The 17,331-nt window shown below is 28.7% G+C and overlaps 1 protein-coding gene across 2 annotated transcripts in view; it reads right to left on the bottom strand.

The window, feature by feature from the left end:
* LOC111026800 (uncharacterized protein CG43867) overlaps positions 1–15,990 on the bottom strand; it is an 89,416-nt gene extending 73,426 nt beyond the window's left edge. The window contains exon 1 of one of the 2 annotated variants that reach the window (XM_022304949.1): positions 15,535–15,990. The gene's annotated coding sequence lies outside the window, so the exon portion shown is untranslated. The remainder of the gene's footprint in view (positions 1–15,534) is intronic. The other variant, XM_022304945.1, reaches the window with a different exon arrangement.
* Between the last annotated feature and the right edge of the window lie 1,341 nt (positions 15,991–17,331).

Raw genomic sequence — 17,331 nt, 5'->3', positions numbered from 1 at the left:
TTAGTATATATCTACAATCTACCCAACTATGAAAATGCAAGTTGACAATGACAGACAGAACTAGAAAATAAAATATTCTATTAATATCTGAATATTCAAGTACAATAGTATTAATACCGTATTACTTAACTACAAAATATAATGCATTGTGCATAATATTTTAATAATATTACTTATTCAAAAACAAACCCATACCATCTACCAGTAAATTACAATAAGTATAATATTCCATTTATCTGCATAATGCAGTTAAATATTATGACTAACTGTACTTAAATAAATCATATAAAATGAATTTAGAATCCCCTCCATCATATACAGGACAAACTTGCAAACAGAGGGTCTTGAATTCAAGAGACGAAAAGAGGGAACGACATTGGGGTAGTTTGACAATGAAAAATATCGTGGTTTCGGTGAAAATTAACCAACTCTACCAGTAACTACAGTAAACCAAAGTAAGCCATACATCAATGGGACATTGATTGGGGAATGGCAAATGCGCTCTCCTATACTGTATTTGGTTAAATTCGCATCGGCGAGTATAACATTGGAAAGGTTGACAACCAACATTTGGGCAAAAACGGAGTTGAATAATAATGAGGTGACGTATAATATGTGAACGTATAAAAATAGAGACAGTAATTACCTACCTATGTGGAAACAATTGTAATTTAAATTCGTAGCAAAAAAATGTACATGTATATATTTAATATAATTGTATATGTTATGTATACGTCAAACTTAACGATTTAACAACACTAATAAAAGCAAATTTAATTGTAATTGATTGCAAAATATTTTTAATTAAATGTGATAAATATCAATATATAGTTTTTTACTTTCGTAAGTATGTTTTCGTCTTCTAATTTACTGCAATAAATATTTTTTATAATCTACATTAATGTTTATTTATTATAATATAATGTACATAATAAATATTACAAATAAATATATCTGAAATTATTTGAAATCTGAATGTGATAGGTAATAAATAAATAACCTTAACATTAGAATTACATTTTAAACGGGCTTATCTGACAATAAATTATTAATCTTTAAATACCAATATAACAACAATATAAAAACAATAAATACATCAGCAGTCAATATGCGTGTAGATACGGAAGCTAAACGGGCGAGCTTCAAGAAGATAAGCTAATTTTTTTCAGTATAGCTGACATGTGAGAAACTGCATAGGCATTACTTCTTCTTACTAATTTACAACATTCATGCAATAATAAACCAATATTAACTCCCCCTCCCCCAATTCGAACTAGTAATCACTCCTAGGTTAGTATCAGAGTTAACATAGACTTTACAAAGTCACAAATAAATTTCTTACAAAAATAAGATGATACAAATCACATTTTTAGCAATCGTAACTTTAAAAAATAAACTATAGATATAAGGTACAAGCTTTAGTGATGAAAAAGTATAATTCATTTTATAATAGCATGTATCAAATTATACAAAAATATATAACTATATATCTTAGAACCAGTAATTAAATATAACGCGTTCGCATGTGTTGCACTGTAGTACACGAAAAACTGCAAAATTTAAATATTATTCTGTTACTATAAAAAACCAAAATTGTGACTAAGCTGAAACTAACTAACCATACATCTTACTGATAATGACTACCTACTAGGATAAAGAAGCTATAAAATACACACCATGATACTGGCCAATTATTAAATGTATAGCTCTATCTCTATCACCCTCTCGGTACTCATTTTTAAGTAGCATATTAATAGCTATATTATACTAACTATAGAAGACTATTTTATAACGAATTTTATAATTTCCATTTAGGTGATAAATTTAACACAGCCATACATTTATAAAAAAAAACGTATAACTGATGTAATAATGTAAGATAAAATTATGATTAATGTTCAAAATATTTATAAGTAATTACATAAGTATAAAAATAAAATGGAAAAATCTCAAAAAAACATTTTATCGAGATTAAAAATAAATACCTAGCTAGGTACATCAAATTTTAAAAATGAATACTGATGATTATACGCGTATAGGCGTATGTCAGTTAAGAGTTAGAGGTACCTGGTTCAAAACCGAGCCCTGCAACAGAATATCCGCGTTAGCTCGTCTCGTTTATTTACTTTTTTTTCCTAGACATTGACTTTGCATGTGCACTCCATGAGAAGTGCGACGAAAATAGTTAATCCCATGTGCCTCAACCTGATTACCTATGGTTACTACAGTGTGATGTAACATAAAACATTGTTTGTGACATAGCAGTAACTTAATAGACTGGGCATTAAGCGTCCTAGAGACATCTCTAAATGGCCATTGAGTACATAAACACAACTTCTCATGACTCAATGGGATCAATATGTTACATCTCAGAGATTGAATATTGCACAGAGGGATTGCATTAAAAAGTATACCTATACGTACACTGTACAACTGTACCTACACTGTAGTTGCAGCCATCTGTCACTCACTTACGGCGTATTCATTACCTAGCGTTGTAGCATTGTTGTACACTTACCGGTACAATTATGATAAAAATAAATTAAATAATTCGAAAAATATTTTTGTGCTCAAAATATTTCATAAAAATAGGAATGGAAAAATATATGGGTAAAATGTATTGAAATTAAATATTGTTATAGAAGTATAATAGACCTTCTAATGAATACAATACAAATTAGGTACCTTGCGTATTACAAATACACGTCAAAAAATACGATAAAATATTACAAATTCTATTAGATCAGATATAAAGACGCTGTGAAATGAAAAATATAATAAGTATTTCATAAAAATAAAGGGTAATAATAAGGGTAGAATTACCCTTATTCAATTTTTAAACACTTTAGCATCACAAAAACTTGGATTAATTTTATTTTTAAAGTTTAAGCAACATAGTATGATAAGAATAACATTGTGGTAGGTACAGTTAGTTCTACGAAAAATATAAGTTATTTTAAATCCTGTTTTAAATTTAAAATAATATTATTAAATGTTTTTTTTCAGAAATTGAAAGCTTAAGTCATCCAATAAAAAATTATTTTACATGAGTACATACTTGTATGTTTGATATAGGTAAATCAGTACTCCTAATAACTAAATAGTCTTTTTTTATAACCATGTTTTTGTTTTGATATTAACCAGAATATAATTTCAAAATATATTTTAACGACTTTTAAAACGTTTATGTTGAAGAAAAACTAAACAATTTGTCAAAAACGTGTACTCATACGATACAGCATAAAATAGAGTGGCGGGTTCCCAATGGTTATCAAAATGTTTAAATAAATTAAACTTACTTATATACTATAACTATTATTATAACCCTGCAAGTGGCTTATGTGCCTAATTATTAATTATTATAGCTACAACAAAATTCAATGAGCTTATATTATTTTAATGCTAATATGTATAGGTGCTTTAGTCCAATCAAGCCGGTACATCGTTAAATTCACAGTGCATTCTACAAAGTTTTGAATAAACTATAATTATCTTGTCACCAAAGTCGATAAAATGCTAAATTAATTTCGACAGACCCGTGGCGGCGAGGAAATGAGCAAGAGAGAACGTGCATTCAGTGCGCCAGCGGCTTAATAGTAATGAGAAAAGGTATGCTACACGAACCGTTGTGCTTTTGAAGCCAGTGTGTGTGTGGGGGGGTAATAACTGCCGAAATATCCGGAATCTCGACCTGGGCGACGCGCTATGGCGGCGGCAGCGGTGGTCACATAAAAGATATGCGGAGGAGGGGGTCACGTCCGTATCGTCCTCGCCGGTTTAATATTCATGAGAGTTTTCTGCCGTTTTATCGCCCTCTTAGTGCAAATATTCGTCGCCTAAACACACACGTAATAATAATAACATAGCACAACCGTCATAAAAAGCTCTAACCACCTGGAACGATATTGCACGTTTGCGTTTGACGTATATAATATTATATACAAATGTACGTGCGTATATATATTTAGGCACTATAAATATTTTATATTTTAAAAAAAAATACAAGCGACCGTACAACGGCTTAACGCTTTAGAGAAAAATCTTAATTTCCTTGTATGTGTATTACGCTCATCTTACAACTGACATCTAACAGAAGTAATTTAATTTAATTTGACTACTGCAACAACAAATCAGAAAACATTGGTATCTTCGGGTATTAAGTTAATTGTATGATCAATATATCGAGTAGGTAAACATTATATAATATTGTAGCGGTAAAAACTTTTAAAATGTTTATCAAATTAAATAGAAACGCATTAAAAATACACCAACTTTTATAATATTATATTTATATTATGTACCTAATCCTAGATATTTCCGAAATGATGTATAACTCTAATTCACTAAGTGTATTAGAATAAACTCAGTAAACTGATCAGAAGTTGAATGTAAAATTTAAAAAAGAAAACAACACACGTAAGTATATTGCTTATCAATATAGGCAGTCAAACAGAAAATTTACAATATCTGTTTTCCATCAAAGTTGGAGCAATGTACACAATATTCTCCCGTATTCTCCTCTCTGGCCTGCTCGATTGATCAATGATCATCACTAACAAATATTCGTGAATAATGATTTTTGTATTTTAAATGTCTTATTAGATCATTCAAATAAACATATTTTAAAACATTTCATTCTTACTTTTAATCTAAGATATCCCAAAAACCATGTAGGTAAGAGTCAAGACCACGGTAGATAACCGTGGTCAAGACTAACAACAATCATTAATAAATAAATAATAATGCGACGGTCAGCTAGTGAAAAATGTTAAATATTTTAGGAGAACAATTGTTATATTTCAATAGTTAAAATTATTACAGAAATGCCTTAATTTAAAGCTAAATAAAATGCTATACTTAACTATTTTAATTTTAGTTTAACAACCAAAATATAAAAACTATTTAATACACACGTATACCCAGGTGTCATTTCCATAATAATACATTATAATTACTAAAAATTAATCAACGCTGCAATATCCTAAATATAATTTAAAATTTATATTTTGACTGTCGTAAAATATCTTCAATTAAGTTAAAAATAATTACTAGGTACTAACTTATTCTCGACAAAAAATACTGGCCAAAAGTCAAAATGTACTAGCAGGATATCCCATTTGTCTTTCACTAATTTATATGAATATTTTTTTATGCTAAGCAATAACTATAGTAAACAACTATACTATGTAATGTAAACAGATATAAGTATTTAAAATGTAATTATGATAAAAATACCAGGCACTTTAAATTCAAACTATAGAATAAAACTAGAACTCTGCCTAGAACCAATAATATCTAAAAGCACTATTAACAAACTAACACATTTTTTCGAAGACTTGGCATTTTTTTTATACATTTGTTTTTAGAAACTTCAAGGTAAATGTAATTCTAAAATTATAGAGAAATGAAGGGTAGGGAGGGTACACTACGAAATGGATGGTAGATACACACCACTCTTAACTTGAATACTTTTTCATGAAAAAAAAACCGAGAAAAAAACTATACGACCAATATTCAATATTATTTAAATTCACTTTTTTAGTCAAGTACTCCCCTTTACAACATAAAATTAAAAATATAGGTACCAAATAGCAATTTATATATACATATATAGGTAGTGTTATAACTTATAATAAACAAAATTAGGACAATACAACAACAAATTGCGTGTACATAAAAAAAAACATACTCTTCAAAACAATGAATCCTTTTAGTTATAACAATAATCATCATGTATAATATTTATAAATACTCCGTGTATAGATAATTTTTATGTATGTCAATGGTTAGAATTAACAATATTAATTCAAAATATTGATTTTAATACAATAATAATCTACTGAGCTTAGTATGGCGATCTAATAATTATTAACACGATATTCACAAATATATTTTATATAATTTATATTTTAGTCCCATGGGTCAAAATCGGAATATGTCAAATGACAATTTGTCCTTAGTAAGTGTAATTTGTCCCATAACAGAACAACGAAATCAAGCCAAAAACCTTATAAATGTGCACTACGTTGCCAGACGTAAATATATATACGACCTTTAACCCATTAGCCATTACGAATAAGCTCATTTAAACAGGAATTCCGAATTACCGAACCTATAAGACAAAATTATACACACGTAACTAAGGATTTAAGTAAATCCAAACCACGGATTCGGCATTAAAATAAATCACCCAAAGCTTAATAGGTAATTGTAATGCTAATAGAGGGTATTTGTGGATATGCTTCTATGTAAAATATCAGGACAACGTCCACAGTTTTACATAAACCAAAATACCAAATTAAATTCAGTCAAATTATACTGAATTATATTTAAAGTTAGTTATACAATATAAGATTCGGAGGAAAAAAATGTTATCAATATTTTATACTAATTTAAAAACTTATTGCTAATTATATTGTATAATTATTTACTAAACATAGGTAATATTAAACCGTATAAAAATTACATTTATTAACACATTAAATTATTTCTTTTATAACATTTAAATTATGTTGAGCAAATATACATATTATATTATGTGTTAAAGAAACAAGTAAACATTTATTTCACAGCCTACTTATGTGTCACACACTCACACTTATTATGACTTACCATGCTTATACTGCATTAAAATTTTTTCTAGATAGAAAAATTACAAATTAAATGTTGTTCAAGAAATATACAGAACATAATCATTATTTATTTCATTAAGTCATTATATTCTACTCAAATATTATTCGTGATAATAATTTGTTTGCCCTACCCATTAGCAATAAAATATCTCAAGAGTCAAGAGCATTATTAATTACAATTTACAATTCATGTTACTGTGGGTAGTCAATAAAAAACGAATTCGTGACAAAACAAAATTAAACGTAGGCCGATTCAATATACAGAATAACTCCTATTAATTACTCATCTTTAAACACATCAATTAGTTGCATATAAAATTTGAATACAAACTACAGATATTTTTTAATATATTATTTTTGCAAGTATCTTCGTAACAACGAAAGAATTAATTATTGAATATAAATACAAAAAGGGAGGACTAAAACAAAATAACGATTAAGAGCAAAGATGGTCATCGGCATATATTAGTCAATTTGTTTTATCATATACATTTTTGTACTATCATGTACATTTGTATCATTGTACACATCATAAGTTTGTCTACCTTCATCAAAAAAAAAAATGTCTGCACCGGAAAGTCAAATTAAATTTTTATGAGCGCTTAAAATTCAAATTTTACAACACTGGATATATTCACTTGATTTCTCATGGAGAAACTAGTTTTTTCTATACATGTCAGTAAAATTGTATTCGTTTGGTCAAAAAGCTTGAAAATTTAATGCAAGGTTTGTTCCAATAGCAGTTGAAAAATATTAAAAATACATATGCAAGATATTATTTTTATAAGCATTTAAAATTCAAATTTATCAAATTGAAAATTATGAATTATTTTGTAGTTTAAAGATAATCAACTTTTATAGCTGTAATGTATTTTAAAGTTTAAATTTGAATGGAATTTGATATTTAAACAAAAAATAACGATTTTAATTTTGTGTTGTAACTTAAAAATATTATTTGTGTATATAAATCGTGGGTAATTGAAACTTCTAAAGTAGATTATTACTTACAAATATGATAATATGCAAATGATATTACTTAACTTACCGGACACCATATTAATAATAACAATATAAATTTACTACAAAATATCTTATAGGCAAACAAACCTCCGCTCAGAATCTTTTTTCGTATGTACATGCAATGATATTTTATCATTGAATTCAAATTTAACACCAAATATTACAGCGACCCACTTGTAACCTACAATACTGCAGCTGCAGATGAGTGTTACTCACCCGCATTTTTAAAAATGCCATATATATAAAATATGCTGGTGAAGATTTCCAGTAGGTATCTACGATTATTCGTTATTAAATTACAGCAAAATAAGCAAATCGATTTTGGTAAAACTGGTTTTGAGACGAAATTTCGGTTTTCCCTTATTATCAAGAAAAGTAATGGATATTTTTTATCCCAAAAAGAGGACGATATACCCGCAAGCATAGTGTCCGTCACACAAATTACATACGCATAACATAACAAATTTAACTCAAAACTTGCTTTAAATTATACTGTATATAATAAAGTATAAAAATTAATGATGGAAAAAATCGAAAATATAATATATCGTATAAGCAAAACTTATCATAGTAAAAATTAACAACATTTAAAATATAATACTAACATTTGAAGTTGTGTTTATAATATGTTTACAATAAACGTTATAAGTTGCTTAAGATATTTCGTTTCTAATAAATTATTCAACTTTTTGATAATTGTAGGATAGAAACCAATTATTTATGATGATATTATGTACTGCACTCACTAATTATAACAAAAAAAAACATTTAATATATAAATGTTTATATTTATAATAATTTTATAAATATAATTAATATTCGGAATTATTTTACGCGAGGACTGAGGCCTCACACACACGTGAAATTTATCAAAAAAATAAGTGTTATTATTATTGTTGCATATACGAGGTAATACATTGTACATTAATAATTTTAAAAAAGTAAAGTTTCAAATTATAAAAAAACTATTTTTACTACTATCGCCAATAATATTCAGCCTATATGGCAACCTAATGTTATGCTTCATTACGAAGCACATGTCATATTATGTTCATATTTATTTGTTTATTTTTAGGGTTAAAGTTAAACAATTACTACAACTTATAAGTTATTGATTTTTAGCTAAAAATTATAGTATTTCCTCGAGTATTTTAATGATTGTTTTCTTATTTTTATCCATAATCAATTTTCTTTGAGCCCACAGAGCTCAAACAATTTATGTGAACTTATTTATAGACTGGAAATTTAATTTATTTATTACTTTACACTTTACAAGTGAGGTCATTTTTTGATATACTTACTCTTATATGTTTATTAAAGCGTGAAGGAAACTACCGAAAATTGCTAGAAAAAAAGTTGAACAGCTTTTTTTAACGAAAACGATTTAGGTTACTCTGTTGTATTCCAATAAATAATACTGCTTGATGCGACAAATTAAAATTTATAAGAATATATCTTATGTCGTGGTGATTTATGAGAAACGAGTGACCACCGCCTAATTTTTCTGTGTCCTATATTATATAATAAATTATATTCCTACCCAGGTTTTTTTTTAATTAACCATAAACAATTAACTTAATAAAAAAAACATTTTTTTTCTTTATGAAGGTATTTTAGAATGTTCTACCGACTTGTAACGAAATGGTTTTAAGAAGTTTTATTTATTCTATAGTTTAACAAAAACAGTCACGCACTCAGAATAAATTAAAACAATAAACAAATCAGAAAATATAGGTATCTTAGTTTTAATATAAATGCTATTTTTACCATAAACAATATTCTAAGAAATTCAGCAAAAACTTCAATAAGTATTTTATTAAAAACAATGATTAATAACTCAATCAGTGTTAAACACCAGATTTCCTTAATTGCATACTTCGGTTGCCTATAGCCGGCTATAAATAAAAATATTTTAGAACCAGGTAAAACTTTCAAAGTGCATAATTCAAAATTAATTAGTAAAACCCGGAGTAAAATCATAATAATCTTAATAAATATCTTATGTAAAAAGTTACAAATTTTAGGTGTGTCTGCTGTGCTTCACATATTATTTTCTAATGTAATGGGAATAAGAAAAAACAATGATAAATAAGTTAAGACGAAAAACAATGAACATAAATATAAAACTTCATAATCAAGATAAAAAAAATCAGCTGATGGAATATGCTACCTACGTTACGAATGGGTAGGCTGCTTAGATATACAAAATATTACACCATAAAAAATACATGCGATTTTTGAGATTTGATTCTTTATGGCAGGTTTTTGTTTAATATTCAAACATTTTTAGTCTTTCAGAACGATAGCTTTTAACGAACGGCATAAAACATTTATACATAGACTGAAGGGTTCATGATAGAGATTGGCCTGGGGCCAAAATAAGGAAATAGTCCCGTCTTTAAGCTTCTAGAATAAGGGTTATACTAGGTGAATTATTTATAGGGAACCGTCAGTGAGTTCAAACGATAGTGGTGTTGCACGAAAAAAACATTTAGGAAAAGAGCATTATTTAATGACATTTTAATGGCCATAATGTCAAAATATAAAAAAAACGAAGCAACTTTGTGATCACGATATTTTGATTTGAATTGTACAAGTACCTACTTTCATCTTTATGTACAAGCATAGTCGAATATATATTTAAGAAATACGAAAAGAGTTTATCTATTTTTCTATGCTACCTACTATAACTTTTAAGTTTTTATACATACCTAATTAGTTTTTAATATTTAATAACATAACTATATTATATAAATAAAAAAAAAGCCAATAAATAAAATGAAATTAATACATTATAATAGCAAATAACTTAATCAAGGAATTCACTTCGGCAATAACTATTATGAAGTGTTTAATGAGAATGTATATAGTAATGAATTGATCACTGTAATGGGTGTGTTAAATTTAAGAAACTACGGAAATGTTTTAAATAGCATATTGTGCTGTTAGTTTTGATATTAGAATAATGAATTGACCTATTATCAAACTTTTACATGAGAACATTATCTGTGCTTAAAGGGTCCACAATTTTTCAATATTTTGATTTTCAAGCCGGTATGTGAAATATTACAAATTACAAATGCTCATAGATATGAGAGATAAGCGAGATCGCTTGAAAATTAAAATAACGAATAAAACCAAACCTTAATCACAGATAATGTTCTTATGTAAATGTTTGATAATAGGTCAATTCACTTTAATATCAAAACTAACAGCACACTATTGAATTTATAGGAAACTAAGTACTTACTAACATTAATTTGGTATACGTTTTGCAAGACGGAGAAAACAAACGCATGAGTGCGTCTTTTTAATAAAATCACGATTATCCAGCAGCTGTAGTTTATACAAATCCATACAATTATTTGCAGGAATTCAGCGTATTATTATGATGATAATAGAAATCTGACTGCTAGCTGGTGCTACTTATATAATTTTAATAATTGTATATTCTTCACAAAATCACAACTATGACTATAACAACTAACGAATAGGTACTCTACATAAACGTAGTTTGTGTCGTTTTGCTAAAAAATGCAATTGTACCAAGTCAATCTAGAATAGTGTCACAACTCAATATATAAAAATCATGTTGAGTTGAGACATTAGTCATGCATGAATGTGATAAAAACTTCCAGCAAGAATATTGACATAATATTTAAGGCTTTAGGTCAGTTCTTTATAGTGAACATACACGATTTTTATCGCATAGTCTAAAAGACAGCGGAAAACAATTTGTATTATAATCTTTTATAATCAATCAAAATCCGAAAATTCGACTATTTTGAATTGTTTCAATATTCTTTCAGTACTGTGATGTGTTGGGAGGACAAATTAACACTGGGAGCACTGTCGTACTGTTATGTTGGTTAAGCGGGTTCTCCCTACGTAGAGTTGAGATACTATTATCAAATTGTATGTATTTTCCTGACATTTCGTTAAGGTTTGATTTAAGTGAAATGTATTTGATAGTAGATCAGTGGAAATTGTACTTACTAGGGTATAGAAGATTAGCTATACCAGCGTATTAAGTCACAATGACAAAATTAATTTATTACAAAAGGTAAAAATAATCAATATAAAATTATATCCATACATCACGAATCGAAAGGTAGAAATCGATTCCGCCAGAGCGCATTTCGTTAAGCTGTTTTACCCAATAGTTAATAATTAATAAACACATTATATTTAACCATATATACAACATTATATTCGTAATTTCCTTTCCCGCTATTAATTTAATTTTATTATTTTTCATTCATATGTGTAAATCGACATCGTGATACATGTACGCGGAGTTTTTCCAAATTATTAAAAAAAAGTACTAGAAAAGTAGAAATTACCTATTTTTACTATGTACCACGTATATGTTTTTAAACCACGAAAACCAAAGAACCAACTAAATTTAAAATGCGACCAACCTCATTCTCAATGTTAGATACCTAAAGCAAATCTATTGCTTAAGATCACTATCATTTACAACACGAACAAAAAAAATTCATCACTCTGTTTATAATCTAGGACTATATTTTGAACGATCCTAAGAAAATGGCGAGTTACAGTAAGTAGCAAATACAGACATAAATGTTGGGTAAACATCTACTTCACCCACACCTACATAAGAAACGAGATAAGAAAGATTTAAATTTAAAGTAGGCAATGATAAATAATTATTAAATTTAATTAAATATACAATGAAGTTAACCCACAATCGTCCATGCTCCGAGCCACAAGAGAAGTGACCCGTGTCCCGACCAAATTGCGTTCAAATCCGCGCATTCCCCACCTATTCGAAATATCGACGTAGCACGATCACAATCGTTAACGGTCGTGCCACCACAATGCTACACTGAATGGAACGAAGAGGGGGAAATATGGCCTCATAACAGTCGCTGCCGTCGGTCTGCATGCGCGAAACGCGTAACTTCTCTAATGGCACAGAGTAAACAAGCATGCTAAGTTTAGTATTTCAGAAGATTATAGTATATCTACTTATATTACGTAGGTATTAGAATTTATAATTTAAAAATGAACACAACAATATTGTTAAATTATACGATTAGAACACAATTTATTAATGTAGTATTAAATATGGTCTCAAAGACTTGGATAAATGTAATATTTTTAAAACTTCCAAGTACCTATAATTAGGGATTAAAAATATTAACATAGATACTGGAATTCACATGACTAAAGCAATAAATACATTTAAATTCTTAACAATACACGAGAATTATGAAATACTAAATAAAAATATAAATCAGATGTATACAATATGTAATAATAAAAAGGCCAGTAATGATTAAATAATAGCAATAAAAAATAAGGAAAACAATGAATCTTGGAGATTCAATTTTTTCTTTAATTAACAATAAGCTGAAGTAACCAAACAAATACATTTTATAACAGATACAATAGGTAATAGGGGAATATAAAAATTAGTACCAAATAAGTAGGTACCTACCTCCTATTTTATGTAAAAACGCAAATGCAAAAAAAGTTAATAATAATAAATCAGTGACAGTCAAATGTTTTTTTCATGAATAGTGGAAGAAAGCTAACATGCACCATTTAGTTATTAGAAGTATAATTTATAGTTATCAAATCTTAAACATTGAAAAAAAAGTTATGAGATCTACCCGTGTTTGACCGCATTCAAATAAATATTTTAGGTAGGGAAATATTAGTATTTTTTCAAGGTTTGGGTGCTTTTCATTGTTAATTTGTTAATGCTGTTTAGGTATTATCATTCAAAATTAAAAACATCTAATATTATTGTTTCTTAAAAACATATTTTAAGTTTCAAATGAGTTTTTATAATTTTTTTGGTTTTTAGAGTCATTATCTCAATACTCTCAAAAAATAATGAATACTTTAACATCAAAAAGAAGTACGTGACTTTCAAAGAATATCTTCTTCCTGAATAATAGTTTACAAACAGTAAAAAAAATAGATCAGCATAAAAATTGTCAATAACTTTCTCATTTATACTTAAATTGTACAACATATACAATTATTAACATATTAAATACTTAATTGGTTAGGTTTATACTTATTTTATTTTATAAATTATCTAAAAAATTAAGTAAAACTGACAATGTTGTTCTCGGTTGTTGGTTATTTACTCAGTTATTTATTTATAATCAATGGCAATTGAATATTATCATACCTATATAATTCAACTTTGAAGACTCAATTGAGTAATGACAGTATTACACTAATAATAAACAAAAGATAAAGCTATGATAATGCTAATATTAAACAATAATCTAATTTCAAATGGTCATATAAATTATTAAATACCAAAGTTTATAATTACTGTTATCTTTCACACATGAAGCGCATAATACTTAAAGACAATAATTCCAATAATTGTACTCATAAATGATAAGTTATACGAGGTCATAATTTTAGAATTTAAGAGTTAGATAGGTACTTAGAAATTAAAAATTTTATGGATCTGTAAAAAAATTTCAACAGGTAGCGATATAGCAACTGAAAACAACAATTCTAACTTAAATTATTAATTAATTTAGTATTAAAATTGATAAAATATATTTTATTAATTGTCTTATTTTGGTATTAAGTATTAAGTATATTATCATACCTATATTATCTAGTATATTATTATGGACCAAAAACAAATGTAAATTAAAACCATACCTGCTAGCCTGTCCAAGTGATAAAATAATCATTGGAGATACAAAGCAGCTAACAGGATAGTGCAAAAAGTAAAAAAAAATTAATTTAAGTATGCAAGCATGTGTAGATAAACCAAGAAAATACTTAATCTTAGAGAATAGCAAAGATTACTAGAGATGTATCTACGAGATGGTGAAGATGAGACTAATGGGTTGGACTCTTGAATTAGAAGTCGATTAAACACAGAAATTACTTGAGATAATATCTTTATACCAAGTACATGATTATACATGCCTTGGGCTTGGGGTCAACATAAATAACACTAATAACAGGAACTGTAAACAAAACAAAATTAAGTTCCATGGAAATATATGTCACTTAGCTGCATCAGAATCAATCAGATATTTTTAATTCAGAACTTAGTGTCTTGATAAAGCAAGCTATATACCTCGCTAATATTAAGAAAATATAGCATGGACACATTAAATTATAAATGAGCAAAAAAATAACAATCTAAAAGACAACAAAATTATACTCTGATTAGTAAATAGGTAACTTGAATTTTTTTCTTTTCATCATTCATAACAACTGTAGGTATTAGTACCAGTCCAATAACAAATTTAATAGGTATAATAATAATATTGTGAATTATCACTTGACTATTAGTAAATAATGATCCTATAGGAAATCATACATTTAATATAAGTAGGCTGGTGTATTACGGTCCAATATTACTATCTATCACTAAAAAATAGACGATATCTATTATCTGTTTATAAAAACAAAATGTATCCGCAAAGAGTAAAAGACAATTAGGTACTTAATCCAATCTTCCAATGGTTTTTACTAATCAAATAGCAAGTGAAAGTCTCAAAAACATATTAAAACTAAAACTATTTTATACTTATATAGGGTTTAGAGTATAGGTCATTAATCATTATCAATGTGTAATTAAATTTTACGTAAATTCATCTTTTTCTGTAAGATTACCAATCTACAAGTCACATCTTAAATACAATAACTATTAACTATATAAGGCTTTAATATATCACATAGCCTACTTCCATAATATTATAATTATTATCAAAATGATGAGCAGTGTAGATATAGCAATTCTCGAAAAATCAAAACGTTATTGTTACAACACTCAGACAAGAATTTGAAATTGGGTTTCGGTAGCCGAAAGGATGTTTTAAACTCGATAGGGGGAAAAGTAAAATGAGTTTTTTTCTTTACTCACCATGAACAGTATTCGGGTACACTCGGACCCCTTGCAGAGCCGGTTCGTCGGCCAAAACGAAAATATTGAAAATACATGGTTATCATTAAAACGACACGAACGATCGATAAAGTTTACAGTTGACGAACTCGCGACACTAATAACTTTAATAATAATTAATAATATAATGTGTATAATATATGGGACTCTATCGGTTGGAAAAGAAAAACGGAAAGAAGAGTGAAAACAGAGAGACAGACAAGCGAGGGAAGACGACAACAACGACGACGACGACGACGCCACGACGGACTGATCGCGCGCAGAGCACACGGACGGGACGAAACGGTTGCGGGACGGAACGTGTACGGTGTACTTGCCGCGAACCCGTTACGTTTTTTGTACGGCCGTATGTGGTTATGTGTTGTGTTTGTACGGCGCGTTGGGTGAGCCGCCAGAGCAGAGCGCAGCGCCACCAGTACCGGCCACCACCGCCGCCGTGCACAGCAGCAGCAGCTGTGAAACAGGTTACGACGAGCAAACAAGTGGTTATCAAAGAGTGGATGACGATGACGTCACCGATTTGGCGACGGTTGAGGAGACGGACGGACGGACCCACCTACCCACCTACCCACCGACGACGACGTCGACCAGTGCAGCCACTAGCCCCTCCAGCCGCTAGCCGCCGCCGCCGGTGAGAGACGCGCACGTGTACGTCATCGTCACGATTTAATAATAATTTCTTCTACGGTAGCCGTAACGGATTTGTGGGGTATAAATTAAAATTGTAACAATGTCAGTTATTACTTGTTATTACTAATTAGTAATTAGTATGCGTGCTTGCGGTCGCGGATATCGTGAATACTGTCATGTTTTGTATTTTGGTCACCAACACGTTATTTGTTTTTTTTCCACTGTAAAACAGAAGTGAGAAGTGTCATGTGAAAACACATATACTATATAGTTAATTTATTATACAATCCAACGTCGTTAATGAACGGCATTTATTATTCCAAAAATTCCCTGCGCCGTGCCCTACGTAGAATAATATTGTGTAGCCAAATTACGTCAATATAGAGCAATTGTATTTTTAATGTATTCCGCAGTCTACAGATTTTGTGCTGACTATTTGAATGAAAATAATGTGTTTGTTTTATTTTTTTATACTTAGATATTTACCATTGATTGCTCCATCTTTAATGTTTTCAACTCTGGTACGCCGGAATGAGAATATAAAACAAAATGTCACAAATAATTAGGAACATACCTTAGCGAGGCCGGATCCAGAATCTCTGTGCGGACTACGGAGAGAGCACTTAAATTAAAAACATTTTTACGATGTTGACTTTAAATCATTTATGATAACTTAAATTAGGTATATTTTTTTGTGAACGAGAGGAGCACTCTCCCCCCCCCCCTGGATCCGCCATTAACTTATAGATGTATATTGTATTGTATATGTGTTACATTTTTAAGTATATACCTATGTGTTATGTTTATGACTTATGAATATACCGGGTACATAAATACGTTTGATTATTTGAACACGTTTAAAACTTTTTTATGTGGGTTGAGGTGATTTAAAAAGACAACTTGTATTACCTATATTTATTTGATCGACAATTATTCATTTAAATTTATTCTGAAGATGTTGTTGGTATAATTAAATAGTTAGTAAGTACATCTATAGTATTATTTTATTGTATATTATACAATTATACACACAATTTTAAAGTGGTTTGTTGAATTACGGCCCACTGGCCACTGGGTACCGGTTTATTTTGCGATGAGCATTGTAAATCCTAAATACCCATTTTTGCA

Source organism: Myzus persicae, unplaced genomic scaffold (genome assembly GCF_001856785.1).
Source record: "Myzus persicae strain clone G006 unplaced genomic scaffold, MPER_G0061.0, whole genome shotgun sequence".
NCBI lineage: Eukaryota > Metazoa > Arthropoda > Insecta > Hemiptera > Aphididae > Myzus > Myzus persicae.
Note: the sequence above shows the minus strand (reverse complement) of the source record. Positions and strands in the feature narration are given on the sequence as shown.